This window comes from Oncorhynchus keta, chromosome 7 (assembly GCF_023373465.1).
Source record: "Oncorhynchus keta strain PuntledgeMale-10-30-2019 chromosome 7, Oket_V2, whole genome shotgun sequence".
Lineage (NCBI taxonomy): Eukaryota > Metazoa > Chordata > Actinopteri > Salmoniformes > Salmonidae > Oncorhynchus > Oncorhynchus keta.
The window spans coordinates 36,956,714-36,973,440 of record NC_068427.1 but is presented as its reverse complement, the minus strand read 5'-3'; the positions used below and the strand labels follow the sequence as shown (position 1 = coordinate 36,973,440).

Here is a 16,727-nt window from a genome sequence, read left to right as displayed (position 1 = left end):
GACAGACAGACAGACAGACAGACAGACAGACAGACAGACAGACAGACAGACAGACAGACAGACAGACAGGTTGTAGAATGTAATGCCACCATGCCCATAATACAGACAGACAGACAGACACAGACAGACAGACAGACAGACAGACAGACAGACAGACAGGTTGTAGAATGTAATGCCACCATGCCCATAAGACACAGACAGACAGACAGACAGACAGACAGACAGACAGACAGACAGGTTGTAGAATGTAATGCCACCATGACAGACAGACAGACAGACAGACAGACAGACAGACAGACAGACAGGTTGTAGAATGTAATGCCACCATGCCCATAATACAGACAGACAGACAGACAGACAGACAGACAGACAGACAGACAGACAGACAGACAGGTTGTAGAATGTAATGCCACCAGCCCATACAGACAGACAGACAGACAGACAGACAGACAGACAGACAGACAGACAGACAGACAGGTTGTAGAATGTAATGCCACCATGCCCATAATACAGACAGACAGACAGACAGACAGACAGACAGACAGACAGACAGACAGACATACAGACAGACAGACAGACAGACAGACAGACAGACAGACAGACATGCCACCAGACAGACAGACAGACAGACAGACAGACAGACAGACAGACAGACAGGTTGTAGAATGTAATGCCACCATGCCCATAATACAGACAGACAGACAGACAGACAGACAGACAGACAGACAGACAGACAGACAGACAGACAGACAGACAGGTTGTAGAATGTAATGCCACCATGCCCCATGACATACAGACAGACAGACAGACAGACAGACAGACAGACAGACAGACAGACAGGTTGTAGAATGTAATGCCACCATGCCCATAATACAGACAGACAGACAGACAGACAGACAGACAGACAGACAGACAGACAGACAGACAGGTTGTAGAATGTAATGCCACCATGCCCATACAGACATACAGACAGACAGACAGACAGACAGACAGACAGAGACAGACAGGTTGTAGAATGTAATGCCACCATGCCCATAATACAGACAGACAGACAGACAGACAGACAGACAGACAGACAGACAGACAGACAGACAGACAGGTTGTAGAATGTAATGCCACCATGCCCATAACAGACAGACAGACAGACAGACAGACAGACAGACAGACAGACAGACAGACAGGTTGTAGAATGTAATGCCACCATGCCCATAATACAGACAGACAGACAGACAGACAGACAGACAGACAGACGTTGTAGAATGTAATAATGCCACCATGCCCATAAGACAGACAGACAGACAGACAGACAGACAGACAGACAGACAGACAGACAGACAGACAGACAGACAGACAGACAGACAGACAGACAGACAGGTTGTAGAATGTAATGCCACCATGCCCATAAGACAGACAGACAGAGACAGACAGACAGACAGACAGACAGACAGACAGACAGACAGACAGACAGGTTGTAGAATGTAATGCCACCATGCCCATACATACAGACAGACAGACAGACAGACAGACAGACAGACAGACAGACAGACAGACAGACAGACAGGTTGTAGAATGTAATGCCACCATGCCCATAATACAGACAGACAGACAGACAGACAGACAGACAGACAGACAGACAGACAGACAGACAGACAGACAGGTTGTAGAATGTAATGCCACCATGCCCATAATACATACAGACAGACAGACAGACAGACAGACAGACAGACAGACAGACAGACAGACAGACAGGTTGTAGAATGTAATGCCACCATGCCCATAATACAGACAGACAGACAGACAGACAGACAGACAGACAGACAGACAGACAGACAGTTGACAGACAGTAGAATGTAATGCCACCATGCCCATAATACAGACAGACAGACAGACAGACAGACAGACAGACAGACAGACAGACAGACAGACAGACAGACAGACAGGTTGTAGAATGTAATGCCACCATGCCCATAATACATACAGACAGACAGACAGACAGACAGACAGAGACAGACAGACAGACAGACAGACAGACAGACAGACAGACAGGTTGTAGAATGTAATGCCACCATGCCCATAATACAGACAGACAGACAGACAGACAGACAGACAGACAGAGAATGTAAGACAGACAGACAGACAGACAGACATGACATGCCCATACAGACAGACAGACAGACAGACAGACAGACAGACAGACAGACAGACAGACAGACAGGTTGTAGAATGTAATGTCACCATGCCCATAATACAGACAGACAGACAGACAGACAGACAGACAGACAGACAGACAGACAGACAGACAGACAGACAGACAGACAGACAGACAGACAGACAGACAGGTTGTAGAATGTAATGCCACCATGCCCATAATACAGACAGACAGACAGACAGACAGACAGACAGACAGACAGACAGACAGACAGACAGACAGACAGACAGACAGGTTGTAGAATGTAATGCCACCATGCCCAGACAGACAGACAGACAGACAGACAGACAGACAGACAGACAGACAGACAGACAGACAGGTTGTAGAATGTAATGCCACCATGCCCATAAGACAGACAGACAGACAGACAGACAGACAGACAGACAGACAGACAGACAGACAGACAGACAGACAGACAGACAGGTTGTAGAATGTAATGTCACCATGCCCATAATACAGACAGACAGACAGACAGACAGACAGACAGACAGACAGACAGACAGACAGACAGACAGACAGACAGACAGACAGACAGGTTGTAGAATGTAATGCCACCATGCCCATAATACAGACACAGACAGATTGTAGAATGTAAGAGCCTTCAAAACTCTAACTGACCATGTTTTGTCAGTGGTTGCAGGGTCCATTCCACACACGGTCCCAGGCTGTTGTGTACCGTACAGGGCTTGTCTTGTCCACACCACAGATCACACCCCAGTCTAGCACTGACAAGTCAGTGAGGAAAACACTGAACACATCAGTTCACGTCACACCTATCCACACATTACCAGTAGTACCGTGACTGTCCCATAGTGAGGGACGGCCATTCTCTGCTCTCCAGCTGGTTTGACTGATGCTCCCTCTCACACAATAGTCACACCGTATGGTGGATTAGCCTCAAAACACCTGCTGGGACAATATAGTGGTCTGTGATGTGTAGACAGACACTTACCACACACAGAGAACACACATGAGCCCAGTGAGCACACATGCACGAGCACACACACACGCGCACACATGCACACACACACACGCAAACAGAAGGCCGGGAGGTACCCTAGTGGTTAGAATGTTGGACTAGTAACTGAAAGGTTGCAAGATCAAATCCCCGAGCTGACAAGGTAAAAATCTGTCGTTCTGCTCCTGAACAAGGCCGTTAACCCACTGTTCCTAGGCCGTCATTGTAAATAAGGATTTGTTCTTAACTGACTTACCTAGTTAAATGAAGGTTAAAGGAAAAAAAACAGTAATTCAGAAACTATTGTTAATGCAGTACGAGGCTCTGGTACACTGCTACTCTGTCTTGTGGTACAGTGATGTGAGCATCTCTTTCAGAGCTGCGTAGTGAAAGAGTCCTCAATGGCACATGAGAGGAGAGGTGGGAATCTCCAGGGGATTCATACCCATACTGGATAAACAGGACTTTCTGATGCCTGTCCAATCAGACTATACACACACACAGCGCTGCAGTGGTATTACTGTGGGTCAGATGAGGCAATTCTTAGTGTTTACAGATTCATGATCTTAATTTGAGACAGTTTGCTACAGCAGGAAATAATGCTGCCGCAGCAGGAAATGTGGATTATAATTCATGGACTTTTTATAGGGGTTGATGCATTTTTCGTAAGGGAAAATCTAATCTGAAATGTTTAAGTGGAAATTATAAACTTCAGAAGCCTTTTTAAACTTCAAATACACTACAAGTTATAAAGTTGTCCTGCAACAGGGTGATCAAATTAAGATCCTACATCTGTAGCAGGAAGTTAAGTGAGCAGTACCACCATGGTTCTAAACATAGATGCTAGAAGCTACTGGGGTGCAGCTCCTCTCTCTCTCTGTGTGTGTGTGTGTGTGTGTGTGTGTGTGTGTGTGTGTGTGTGTGTGTGTGTGTGTGTGTGTGTGTGTGTGTGTGTGTGTGTGTGTGTGTGTGTGTGTGTGTGTGTGTGTGTGTCTGTCGTTGTATGGCTATGTGTGTGTGTGTGTGTGTGTGTGTGTGTGTGTGTGTGTGTGCTCCTCTCTGTCTGTCTGTGTGTGTGTGTGTGTGTGTGTGTGTGTGTGTGTGTGTGTGTGTGTGTGTGTGTGTGTGTGTGTGTGTGTGTGTGTGTGTGTGTGTGTGTGTGTGTGTGTGTGTGTGTGTGTGTGTGTGTGTGTGTGTTTGTGTGTGTGTCAGCTCCTCTGGTACTGCCGCTGCCTCACATTCTACAATCTATAGGGAAGGGTCCGCAGGGAGGTGGGACAGGGTCTCTGTCACTCATCTGCCATCCCACACTGACCTGTCACTCATACCAGGGGATGGGGCCAGGCACTTAGCTATCACAGGCACTTGGCTTGTCAAACCTCCGGCTTTCACTACTCCATTCTCCATCCTCCACACTACCTACCCAGGGGGCTGTCACAAATGGAAACTGGTTGGCTTCTAAAAAAAAGTCAAGTGCCATCAGTGACTGTGCTGCTTTTAGACTCTCAGTCTCTCTCAGGTAGCTATGATGGTTTAGGATGCAGAGATTTGTGTTCTGAGGATGGGAATGGAATGGAAGTCATAGGAAATCTATTCTAGAGCCTGTTTGGAACTGGGTAAGAATGTGTTTTCTGTGTTATTTTCTGCTTATATTTCTATGGAATGTTAGATGTAGTTTGACATGAGATATGTGGTGATCTGTTAGATGTAGTTTGAGTTGTCTGTGTATGAATCAGTGATGAGAGTTGGCTGTGTGTACATCAGTGATGAGAGTTGGCTGTGTGTACATCAGGGATGAGAGTTGGCTGTGTGTACATCAGGGATGAGAGTTGGCTGTGTGTACATCAGGGATGAGAGTTGGCTGTGTGTACATCAGGGATGAGTTGGCTGTGTGTACATCAGGGATGAGAGTTGGCTGTGTGTACATCAGGGATGAGAGTTGGCTGTGTGTACATCAGGGATGAGAGTTGGCTGTGTGTACATCGGTGATGAGAGTTGGCTGTGTGTACATCAGGGATGAGAGTTGGCTGTGTGTACATCAGTGATGAGAGTTGGCTGTGTGTACATCAGGGATGAGAGTTGGCTGTGTGTACATCAGGGATGAGAGTTGGCTGTGTGTACATCAGGGATGAGAGTTGGCTGTGTGTACATCAGGGATGAGAGTTGGCTGTGTGTATATCAGTGATGAGAGTTGGCTGTGTGTACATCAGGGATGAGAGTTGGCTGTGTGTACATCAGGGATGAGAGTTGGCTGTGTGTACATCAGGGATGAGAGTTGGCTGTGTGTACATCAGGGATGAGAGTTGGCTGTGTGTATATCAGTGATTAGAGTTGGCTGTGTGTACATCAGGGATGAGAGTTGGCTGTGTGTACATCAGGGATGAGAGTTGGCTGTGTGTACATCAGGGATGAGAGTTGGCTGTGTGTATATCAGTGATGAGAGTTGGCTGTGTGTACATCAGTGATTAGAGTTGGCTGTGTGTACATCAGGGATGAGAGTTGGCTGTGTGTACATCAGGGATGAGAGTTGGCTGTGTGTACATCAGGGATGTGAGTTGGCTGTGTGTACATCAGGGATGAGAGTTGGCTGTGTGTACATCAGGGATGAGAGTTGGCTGTGTGTACATCAGGGATGAAAGTTGGCTGTGTGTACATCAGGGATGAGAGTTGGCTGTGTGTACATCAGGGATGAGAGTTGGCTGTGTGTACATCGGTGATGAGAGTTGGCTGTGTGTACATCAGTGTGTGAGTGTGTGCGTGTATATGTTTCCCTGAAAATGTAATCAATCTCTAATGATGTTACTTGCTTATGGCTAATTCAGTTCAGTGTGGCTTGTTTTACATGATCAAATACATCTAGAAGTATATCTCTCTCTCTCGCTCCTCCTCTCTCGGAATACAGAAATATTTTCTGTTGGTTTGTTTATTTAACTCTCAGTTATTGATTGACTTGTATCTCTCTCTTCTTGCTCCAGGCCACGACTGTCTGGGTGCTGTTGTCTCTAGACTCACTGGTGTGCTCCACTGAATACAGACTGTGAAGAAGCTGAAAAGGCTGTGTGTTTGGAACAGAGCCAATGACCAGGAGGCTAAACTGAAGGAGAATAAGGCCACAGAGAATTTATTAAAATGGGGTAAGTTTATACTGCTGTAGGGCATACCTGGCTGTAAAATGGGGTAAGTTTATACTGCTGTAGGGCATACCTGGCTGTAAAATGGGGTAAGTTTATACTGCTGTAGGGCATACCTGGTTGTAAAATGGGGTAAGTTTATACTGCTGTAGGGCATACCTGGTTGTAAAATGGGGTACGTTTATACTGCTGTAGGGCATACCTGGTTGTAAAATGGGGTAAGTTTATACTGCTGTAGGGCATACCTGGTTGTAAAATGGGGGAAGTTTATACTGCTGTAGGGCATACCTGGCTGTAAAATGGGGGAGGTTTATACTGCTGTAGGGCATACCTGGTTGTAAAATGGGGGAAGTTTATACTGCTGTAGGGCATACCTGGTTGTAAAATGGGGGAAGTTTATACTGCTGTAGGGCATACCTGGCTGTAAAATGGGGGAAGTTTATACTGCTGTAGGGCATACCTGGTTGTAAAATGGGGGAAGTTTATACTGCTGTAGGGCATACCTGGCTGTAAAATGGGGGAAGTTTATACTGCTGTAGGGCATACCTGGCTGTAAAATGGGGTAAGTTTATACTGCTGTAGGGCATACCTGGTTGTAAAATGGGGTAAGTTTATACTGCTGTAGGGCATACCTGGTTGTAAAATGGGGTAAGTTTTTACTGCTGTAGGGCATACCTGGTTGTAAAATGGGGTAAGTTTATACTGCTGTAGGGCATACCTGGCTGTAAAATGGGGTAAGTTTATACTGCTGTACGGCATACCTGGCTGTAAAATGGGGGAAGTTTATACTGCTGTAGGGCATACCTGGCTGTAAAATGGGGGAAGTTTATACTGCTGTAGGGCATACCTGGCTGTAAAATGGGGGAAGTTTATACTGCTGTAGGGCATACCTGGCTGTAAAATGGGGGAAGTTTATACTGCTGTAGGGCATACCTGGCTGTAAATTGGGGGAAGTTTATACTGCTGTAGGGCATACCTGGTTGTAAAATGGGGGAAGTTTATACTGCTGTAGGGCATACCTGGCTGTAAAATGGGGGAAGTTTATACTGCTGTAGGGCATACCTGGCTGTAAAATGGGGGAAGTTTATACTGCTGTAGGGCATACCTGGTTGTAAAATGGGGTAGATTTATACTGCTACAGGGTGTAATGGGTGGTGATTGGAGGATTGAGTTAAAACCAACCTGATAGATCACTGGAATATGATGTTCAAGGTTGTTGTGCAATGTCCTGAGAGTCACAGCGGTAGACACACACACTGACTCATCTAGGTGATCACACATTGAGGAGTACTGAGAAGAGATCGATGACCAACGTGACCTGATATTATGAGTGGTGTGACACAGTAGTATTTGGAGAATAACTTGGCAACTGCTTGGCATCCGACCACAAGGCCCTACAGCACATATGTCAGAGTCAAGGCCCGCGGGCCACATCCGGCCCAGGCGAGAAGGTTTTTTACGGCCCCTGGGATGATCTTGATTTATTATTAGAACCGGCCCGCAGACCGCAGCAAGCCGGCAGCCCGCAGATCTTTTACACGCACCAATACTACATTTCCCACAATGCAACGGTGACGCACCGAGCAGTAGGCTGCTTCATTTCAATATTTATTGGCACAGCAGTTGTCAGCATCACAGTAAAATTAACTTTCAGATACCCATCAAAAATGGCAAAACGGAAGGTGGACACTGAGAACCGGGGTTTCAAACAAGGTGGGAGTCGGAGTATTTGTTCACGGAGGTAGCTGGAAAACCTGTGTCTTCTGTGTGGAGAAAGTGTGGCGGTACTGAAAGAGTATAATCTGAGACGACATTATGAAACGAAACACGCGGACAAAAACAAGAATATGGACATGGAACAAAGGCTACAAAAGGCAGAGGAATTAAAACGAGGCCTCAAATCTCGACAGGCTCTGTTCAAAAAAGCCAAATCACAAGGCCAGGCTGCTGTCAAGGCCAGTTTTATTTTGGCAGAAGAGATCGCTAAATCAGCCCGGCCATTTACGGAGGGGATTTCATCAAAAACTGCATGATTAAAGTTTGTGACGAAGTTTGCCCAGAAAAAAGGCAACTCTTTTTAAATGTGAGTCTGAGCAGAAACACCATTGCCGAGAGAGTAGACCAGTTGTCCATCAATCTAAAAGAGCAGCTTGTGAAAAAGGGAAAAGATTTCATTGCATATTCCTTGGCTGTGGATGAGAGCACCGACATTTCTGACATTGCCCAGTTGTCAATTTTCATCCGCGGAGTGGACTCCAGCCTAAGCGTGACAGAGGAGTTTTTGGCTTTACGTCCTATGCATGGCACAACTACGGGGCATGATTTGTATGAAGAGGTGTCAAGATGTGTAAATGAGATGGAGCTGCCTTGGGAAAAACTCGTGGGTTTGACAACCGACGGAGCACCTGCGATGTGTGGACACAGGAGCGGACTGGTGGCGAAGATACGGGAAAAGATGCAAGAGGAAAACGCGACAGGTGAGCTGACAGCTTATCATTGTATCATACACCAGGAAGCGTTGTGCGGTAAAGCCTTGAAAATGGAGCATGTAATGAGCATCATCACGCGCACAGTTAACTTTATCAGAGCCAAAGGTTTGAATCACCGCCAGTTCAAGGCATTTCTGACGGAGTTAGAAACGGAGCATGGTGATTTGCCTTATCACACAGAGGTGCGATGGCTAAGCCAGGGAAAGGTGCTTCAAAGATGTTTCGAGCTTCGTGAGGAGATTTGTCTGTTCTTGGACAGCAAAGGGAAAGACACAACACAACTCCGAGACGAAATGTTTCTGTGTGAAATGGCTTTTCTGTGTGACATTACGAGTCATCTGAATGCAATGAACTTGCAGCTGCAGGGTCGGGATCGTGTCATCTCTGATATGTACAGTACAGTGAAGGCATTTAAAACCAAACTGACTCTGTGGGAGACGCAGATGCGGAAAGAAAATTTGAGCCACTTTCCCAGCTGCCAGACCATGAAAGAGAAGCTCTCTACCAGTGCGTTCCCGAGCGCACAGTTGGCTGATAAAATAGGTATGCTTGCCGCTGACTTTGGAGCCGATTTGCTGACTTTGAAGCACAAAAAAGCAGGTTGGAACTGCTCGGTAACCCATTTGCTGTTGACGTGGAAAGCTCACCACCAAACCTCCAAATGGAGTTGATTGACCTCCAATGCAATGATGCACTGAGGGCAAAATATGCGGCAGTGGGTGCTGCGGAGTTCGCCCGTTTCCTCCCCGACACAATGCCCCAGCTGCGCATCCAGGCTGCTCAAACGTTGTCTATGTTTGGCAGCACATACCTGTGTGAACAACTGTTTTCTTTGATGAACTTGAACAAAACATCACACAGAAGTCGACTTACTGCTGAACACCTCCACTCAATTCTGAGGATTTCCTCAGCTCAGAGCCTTACCCCGAACATTGATGAACTTGTGGAAAAGATGGGACACCACCAAGTATCACCCTCAACCTCAAACAAGTGAACATTACTGTGCAATCACATATTTAGAGTTTTTACTCAGTTCAAGTTTAAAAGTTAAAGTTTAATATTTGTTTTCACTGCATGTTACTTCTCCTTAAACAAAGTGTTGTTTTTGATTAATAGATTTTTGCACTTTATTTTATTGTATTTCAATCCAATTATATTTTTAAAATATTTCAGTTGAGTGGATGATAGAAAATTGCTATTATTGTTTTTTTCTTTGAAGTAAATTTAGCCCACTTTTGCTAAAATAGAAAATATAGGCTACTGATGGTGCCTTGAATACCGGTTTCTTTCATTTAATGTTCATGTTATGGGGATTTTTATATAAAGGAAATTTGTCTTTTGTGTCTGTTGAAAATTAAAGATTACTGACAGAGCCATAAGAAAATATTGCTTTATTTATCTGATCATATTGGAATATATTTGTTAGGTTTTCAGTAGGTTCAATTAGGTTCACTAGACTATATGCGTCATTTAAAAAATTTTCAATGAACATTCGAACAGTCCGGCCCTCGGCTTGTAGCTAAATGTTTTATTTGGCCCTCCGTCCATTTGACTTTGACACCCCTGCCCTACAGAGTGTGGTGTGTAGGGCCCAGTACATCACTGGGGCCAAGTTCCATGTCATCCAGGACTTCTACACCAGGTGGTGTCAGAGAAAGGCCCTAAAAATGGTCAAAGTCATAGACAGTTCACTTTGCGGCTGCAAGGCAAGCAGTACCGATGGACCAACAGGACCCTGAACAGCTCCTATCCCCAAGCCATAAGACTGTTAAATAGTTAGTCCCGGTAGCTATTGGTCAACTATTTAACTACCTGCATCAACCCTTTTTGCACTAACTCTTTTGATTCATCACATACGCTGCTGTTACTGTTTATTATCTATCTCGTTGCCTAGTTACTTCATCCCTACCTATATGTACATATTTCCCTCAATTACCTCGTACCCCTGCACATGGATTCGGTACTGGATTTATTCCTTGTTATCATGTGCCTATTATTCCCCTTCCTTTCTCTCTGTGTTGTTGGGAAGGGCCCGTAAGTTAGCATTTCACTGTTTGTCTACACCTGTTGTTGGGAAGGGCCCGTAAGTTAGCATTTCACCGTTTGTCTACACCTGTTGTTGGGAAGGGCCCATAAGTTAGCATTTCACTGTTTGTCTACACCTGTTGTTGGGAAGGGCCCGTAAGTTAGCATTTCACTGTTTGTCTACACCTGTTGTTGGGAAGGGCCCGTAAGTTAGCATTTCACTGTTTGTCTACACCTGTTGTTGGGAAGGGCCCGGAAGTTAGCATTTCACTGTTTGTCTACACCTGTTGTTGGGAAGGGCCCGGAAGTTAGCATTTCACTGTTTGTCTACACCTGTTGTTGGGAAGGGCCCGTAAGTTAGCATTTCACTGTTTGTCTACACCTGTTGTTGGGAAGGGCCCGGAAGTTAGCATTTCACTGTTTGTCTACACCTGTTGTTGGGAAGGGCCCGTAAGTTAGCATTTCACTGTTTGTCTACACCTGTTGTTGGGAAGGGCCCGTAAGTTAGCATTTCACTGTTTGTCTACACCTGTTGTTGGGAAGGGCCCGGAAGTTAGCATTTCACTGTTTGTCTACACCTGTTGTTGGGAAGGGCCCGGAAGTTAGCATTTCACTGTTTGTCTACACCTGTTGTTGGGAAGGGCCCGTAAGTTAGCATTTCACTGTTTGTCTACACCTGTTGTTTACCAAGCATGTGACAAATAAAGATTTGAGGACGGCTGATGTATTTCCAGGAGTAGAGTTTTTAATTAAACCTGAATATCGTCCTTTTACCTCCAACATGTTAGGAATATTGCTAAATGTATTATCCACTATCAGATTTTTCTCTGGAGCCTTAGAGCCAAGTGGTAAAAGAGGAGGGGCCATTAGTAAATAAACCTATTTTTATTGCATTCATCAATGCATCAGGGAGGGATGAGGGATGATGAGTCTGCCTAATGAAGGACTGTTTCATAACTAAGTGCGGTATGTCTTTCGACCCTGATCTGTGCGGAAGATTACAGAGGTAGCTTGCAAGCTATATGCTCAGCCCTGGCCCTCAGCCATACAATCTACTAATTACAGAGAGAGAGGAGTTAGTCCACTACACAGCACTATTGCTCTCTTTTGTTCTCTTCTTTCTCTCTCTCTCTCTCTCTCTCTCTCTCTCTCTCTCTCTCTCTCTCTCTCTCTCTCCCTCTGTCTCTGTCTCTCTCACTTCTCATTTCTCTTTCTTTCTCTCTCTCCCTTTCCCTCTCCCTATCCCTCTCCCTCTCTCACTTCTCATTTCTCTCTCTCTGTCTCTCTCTCTCTCTGTCTCTCTGTCTCTCGCTCCCTCTGTCTCTCTTTCTCCTCTCCTCCTAATCCACCGCTCCTCTCTGATTAGTCAATTGAAAGGTGAAAGCTAACTTCATTACTGTCCGTTCAGCTTAATCTTTTATTTTCCTCCTCTGGTTTTTCATCATGGCCCGAGCAGAAAGAGAGAGGGCAAATAAATCCCTTATTTTTTTCCTTGCTGTGGAGCAAAATGAGCAAAATTATTATTCAAGTTAACGGAAGGAATCACGCATCAGGGACAATGACATTGTGTGGAGTGGGGACTTGCTATCCCCGCGTCCGAGTGCCATATTGTCCTAGTGCCATATTGTCCTAGTATCATTGTCTTAGTGTCATATTGTCCTAGTGTCATATTGTCCTAGTGTCATATTGTCCAAGTGTCATATTGTCCTAGTATCATTGTCCTAGTGTCATATTGTCCAAGTGTCATATTGTCCTAGTGTCATATTGTCCTAGTGTCATATTGTCCAAGTGTCATATTGTCCTAGTATCATTGTCCTAGTGTCATATTGTCCAAGTGTCATATTGTCCTAGTGTCATATTGTCCTAGTATAATTGTCCTAGTGTCATATTGTCCAAGTGTCATATTGTCCTAGTGTCATATTGTCCTTGTGTCATATTGTCCAAGTGTCATATTGTCCTAGTATAATCGTCCTAGTGTCATATTGTCCTAGTGCCATATTGTCCTAGTGTCATATTGTCCAAGTGTCATATTGTCCTAGTGTCATATTGTCCAAGTGTAATACTGTCCAAGTGTCATATTGTCCTAGTGTCATATTGTCCTAGTATAATTGTCCTAGTGTCATATTGTCCAAGTGTCATATTGTCCTAGTGCCATATTGTCCTAGTGCCATATTGTCCTAGTGTCATATTGTCCAAGTGTCATATTGTCCTAGTGTCATATTGTCCTAGTATAATTGTCCTAGTATAATTGTCCTAGTGTCATATTGTCCAAGTGTCATATTGTCCTAGTGTCATATTGTCCTTGTGTCATATTGTCCTAGTATAATTGTCCTAGTGTCATATTGTCCTAGTATAATTGTCCTAGTATAATTGTCCTAGTGTCATATTGTCCAAGTATAATTGTCCTAGTGTCATATTGTCCTAGTGTCATATTGTCCTAGTATACCGGTAATTGTCCTAGTGTCATATTGCCCTAATGTCATATTGTCCTAGTAGAATTGTCCTAGTGTCATATTGTCCTAATGTCATATTGTCAGAGTATAATTGTTCTAGTGTCATATTGACCTAGTATAATTGTCCTAGTGTCATATTGTCCTAGTATAATTGTTCTAGTGTCATATTGTCCTAGTATAATTGTTCTAGTGTCATATTGTCCTAGTATAATTGTCCTAGTGTCATATTGTCCAAGTGTCATATTGTCCTAGTATAATTGTCCTAGTGTCATATTGTCCTAGTATAATTGTTCTAGTGTCATATTGTCCTAGTGTCATATTGTCCTAGTATAATTGTCCTAGTGTCATATTGTCCTAGTGTCATATTGTTCTGGTGTCATATTGTCCTAGTATAATTGTCCTAGTGTCATATTGTCCTAATGTCATATTGTCCTAGTATAATTGTTCTAGTGTCATATTGTCCTAGTATAATTGTCCTAGTGTCATATTGTCCTAGTGTCATATTGTCCTAGTGTCATATTGTCCTAGTGTCATATTGTCCTAGTATAATTGTTCTAGTGTCATATTGTCCTAGTATAATTGTCCTAGTATAATTGTCCTGGTGTCATATTGTCCTAATGTCATATTGTCCTGGTATAATTGTTCTAGTGTCATATTGTCTTCGTATAATTGTTCTAGTGTCATGTTGTCCTAGTATAATTGTTCTAGTGTCATATTGTCCGAGTATTTATTTAGTTATTTTATTTTATTTCACTTTTATTTAACCAGGTAGGCAAGTTGAGAACAAGTTCTCATTTACAATTGCGACCTGGCCAAGATAAAGCAAAACAGTTCGACAGATACAACGACACAGAGTTACACATGGAGTAAAACAAACATACAGTCAATAATACAGTATAAACAAGTCTATATACAATGTGAGCAAATTAGGTGAGAAGGGAGGTAAAGGCAAAAAAGGCCATGGTGGCAAAGTAAATACAATATAGCAAGTAAAACACTGGAATGGTAGTTTTGCAATGGAAGAATGTGCAAAGTAGAAATAAAAATAATGGGGTGCAAAGGAGCAAAATAAATAAATGAATTAAATACAATTGGGAAAGAGGTAGTTGTTTGGGCTAAATTATAGGTGGGCTATGTACAGGTGCAGTAAGATGCTCTGACAGTTGGTGCTTAAAGCTAGTGAGGGAGATAAGTGTTTCCAGTTTCAGAGATTTTTGTAGTTCGTTCCAGTCATTGGCAGCAGAGAACTGGAAGGAGAGGCGGCCAAAGAAAGAATTGGTTTTGGGGGTGACTAGAGAGATATACCTGCTGGAGCGTGTGCTACAGGTGGGAGATGCTATGGTGACCAGCGAGCTGAGATAAGGGGGGACTTTACCTAGCAGGGTCTTGCAGATGACATGGAGCCAGTGGCTTTGGCGACGAGTATGAAGCGAGGGCCAGCCAACGAGAGCGTACAAGTCGCAATGGTGGGTAGTATATGGGGCTTTGGTGACAAAACGGATTGCACTGTGATAGACTGCATCCAATTTGTTGAGTAGGGTATTGAGGCTATTTTGTAAATGACATCGCCAAAGTTGAGGATTGGTAGGATGGTCAGTTTTACAAGGGTATGTTTGGCAGCATGAGTGAAGGATGCTTTGTTGCGAAATAGGAAGCCAATTCTAGATTTAACTTTGGATTGGAGATGTTTGATATGGGCCTGGAAGGAGAGTTTACAGCCTAACCAGACACCTAAGTATTTGTAGTTGTCCACGTATTCTAAGTCAGAGCCGTCCAGAGTAGTGATGTTGGACAGGCGGGTAGGTGCAGGTAGCGATCGGTTGAAGAGCATGCATTTAGTTTTACTTGTATCTAAGAGCAATTGGAAGCCACGGAAGGAGAGTTGTATGGCATTGAAGCTTGCCTGGAGGGTTGTTAACACAGTGTCCAAAGAAGGACCGGAAGTATACAGAATGGTGTCGTCTGCGTAGAGGTGGATCAGGGACTCACCAGCAGCAAGAGCGACCTCATTGATGTATACAGAGAAGAGAGTCGGTCTAGTATAATTGTTCTAGTGGCATATTGTCCTAGTATAATTGTTCTAGTGTCATATTGTCCTAGTATAATTGTCCTAGTGTCATATTGTCCTAGTGTCATATTGTCCTAGTGTCATATTGCCCGAGTATAATTGTCCTAGTGTCATATTGTCCGAGTATAATTGTCCTAGTGTCATATTGTCCTAGTGTCATATTGACCTAGTGTCATATTGTCCTAGTATCATATTGTCCTAGTATAATTGTTCTAGTGTCATATTGTCCTAGTATAATTGTTCTAGTGTCATATTGTCCTAGTATAATTGTTCTAGTGTCATATTGTCCTAGTGTCATATTGTCCTAGTATAATTGACCTAGTCTAATTGTCTTAGTGTAATTGAACTAGTATAATTGTCCTAGTGTCATATTGTCCTAGTATAATTGTTCTAGTGTCATATTGTCCTAGTATAATTGTCCTAGTCTCATATTGACCTAGTATAATTGTCCTAGTGTCATATTGTCCTCGTATAATTGTCCTAGTGTCATATTGTCCTAGTGTCATATTGTCCTAGTGTCATATTGCCCGAGTATAATTGTCCTAGTGTCATATTGTCCGAGTATAATTGTCCTAGTGTCATATTGTCCTAGTGTCATATTGTCCTAGTGTCATATTGTCCTAGTGTCATATTGTCCTAGTATAATTGTCCTAGTGTCATATTGACCTAGTATAATTGTCCTAATGTCATATTGTCCTAGTATAATTATCCTAATGTCATATTGACCTAGTATAATTGTCCTAATGTCATATTGTCCTAGTGTCATATTGTCCTAGTGTCATATTGTCCGAGTGTCATATTGTCCTCGTATAATTGTCCTAGTGTCATATTGTCCTAGTATAATTGTTCTAGTGTCATATTGTCCTAGTATAATTGTCCTAGTGTCATATTGTCCTAGTGTCATATTGTCCTAGTGTCATATTGTCCTAGTGTCCTATGTCACATTGTCCTAGTATGATTGTTCTAGTGTCATATTGTCCTAGTGTCATATTGTCCTCGTGTCATATTGTCCTAGTATAATTGTCCTAGTGTCATATTGTCCTAGTGCCATATTGTCCTAGTGTCATATTGTCCTAGTGTCATATTGTCCTAGTGTCATATTGTCCTAGTGCCATATTGTCCTAGTATGATTGTTCTAGTGTCATATTGTCCTGGTGTCATATTGTCCTAGTGTCATATTGACCTAGTATAATTGTCCTAATGTCATATTGTCCTAGTATAATTGTCCTAGTGTCATATTGTCCTAGTGTCATATTGTCCTAGTGTCATATTGACCTAGTGTCATATTGTTCTAGTATAATTGTCCTAATGTCATATTGTCCTAGTATAATTGTCCTAGTGTCATATTGTCCTAGTGTCATATTGTCCTAGTATGATTGTTCTAGTGTCATATT

At 43.4% G+C, this 16,727-nt stretch overlaps 1 protein-coding gene across 1 annotated transcript in view; it reads left to right on the top strand.

Annotated features, from left to right (window-relative positions):
* The window catches only part of LOC118385853 (rho guanine nucleotide exchange factor 17-like), a 72,864-nt gene that overhangs the window by 18,566 nt on the left and 37,571 nt on the right, over positions 1–16,727 (top strand). The window contains exon 2 of the mRNA XM_052521801.1: positions 6,143–6,301. The gene's annotated coding sequence lies outside the window, so the exon portion shown is untranslated. The remainder of the gene's footprint in view (positions 1–6,142; positions 6,302–16,727) is intronic.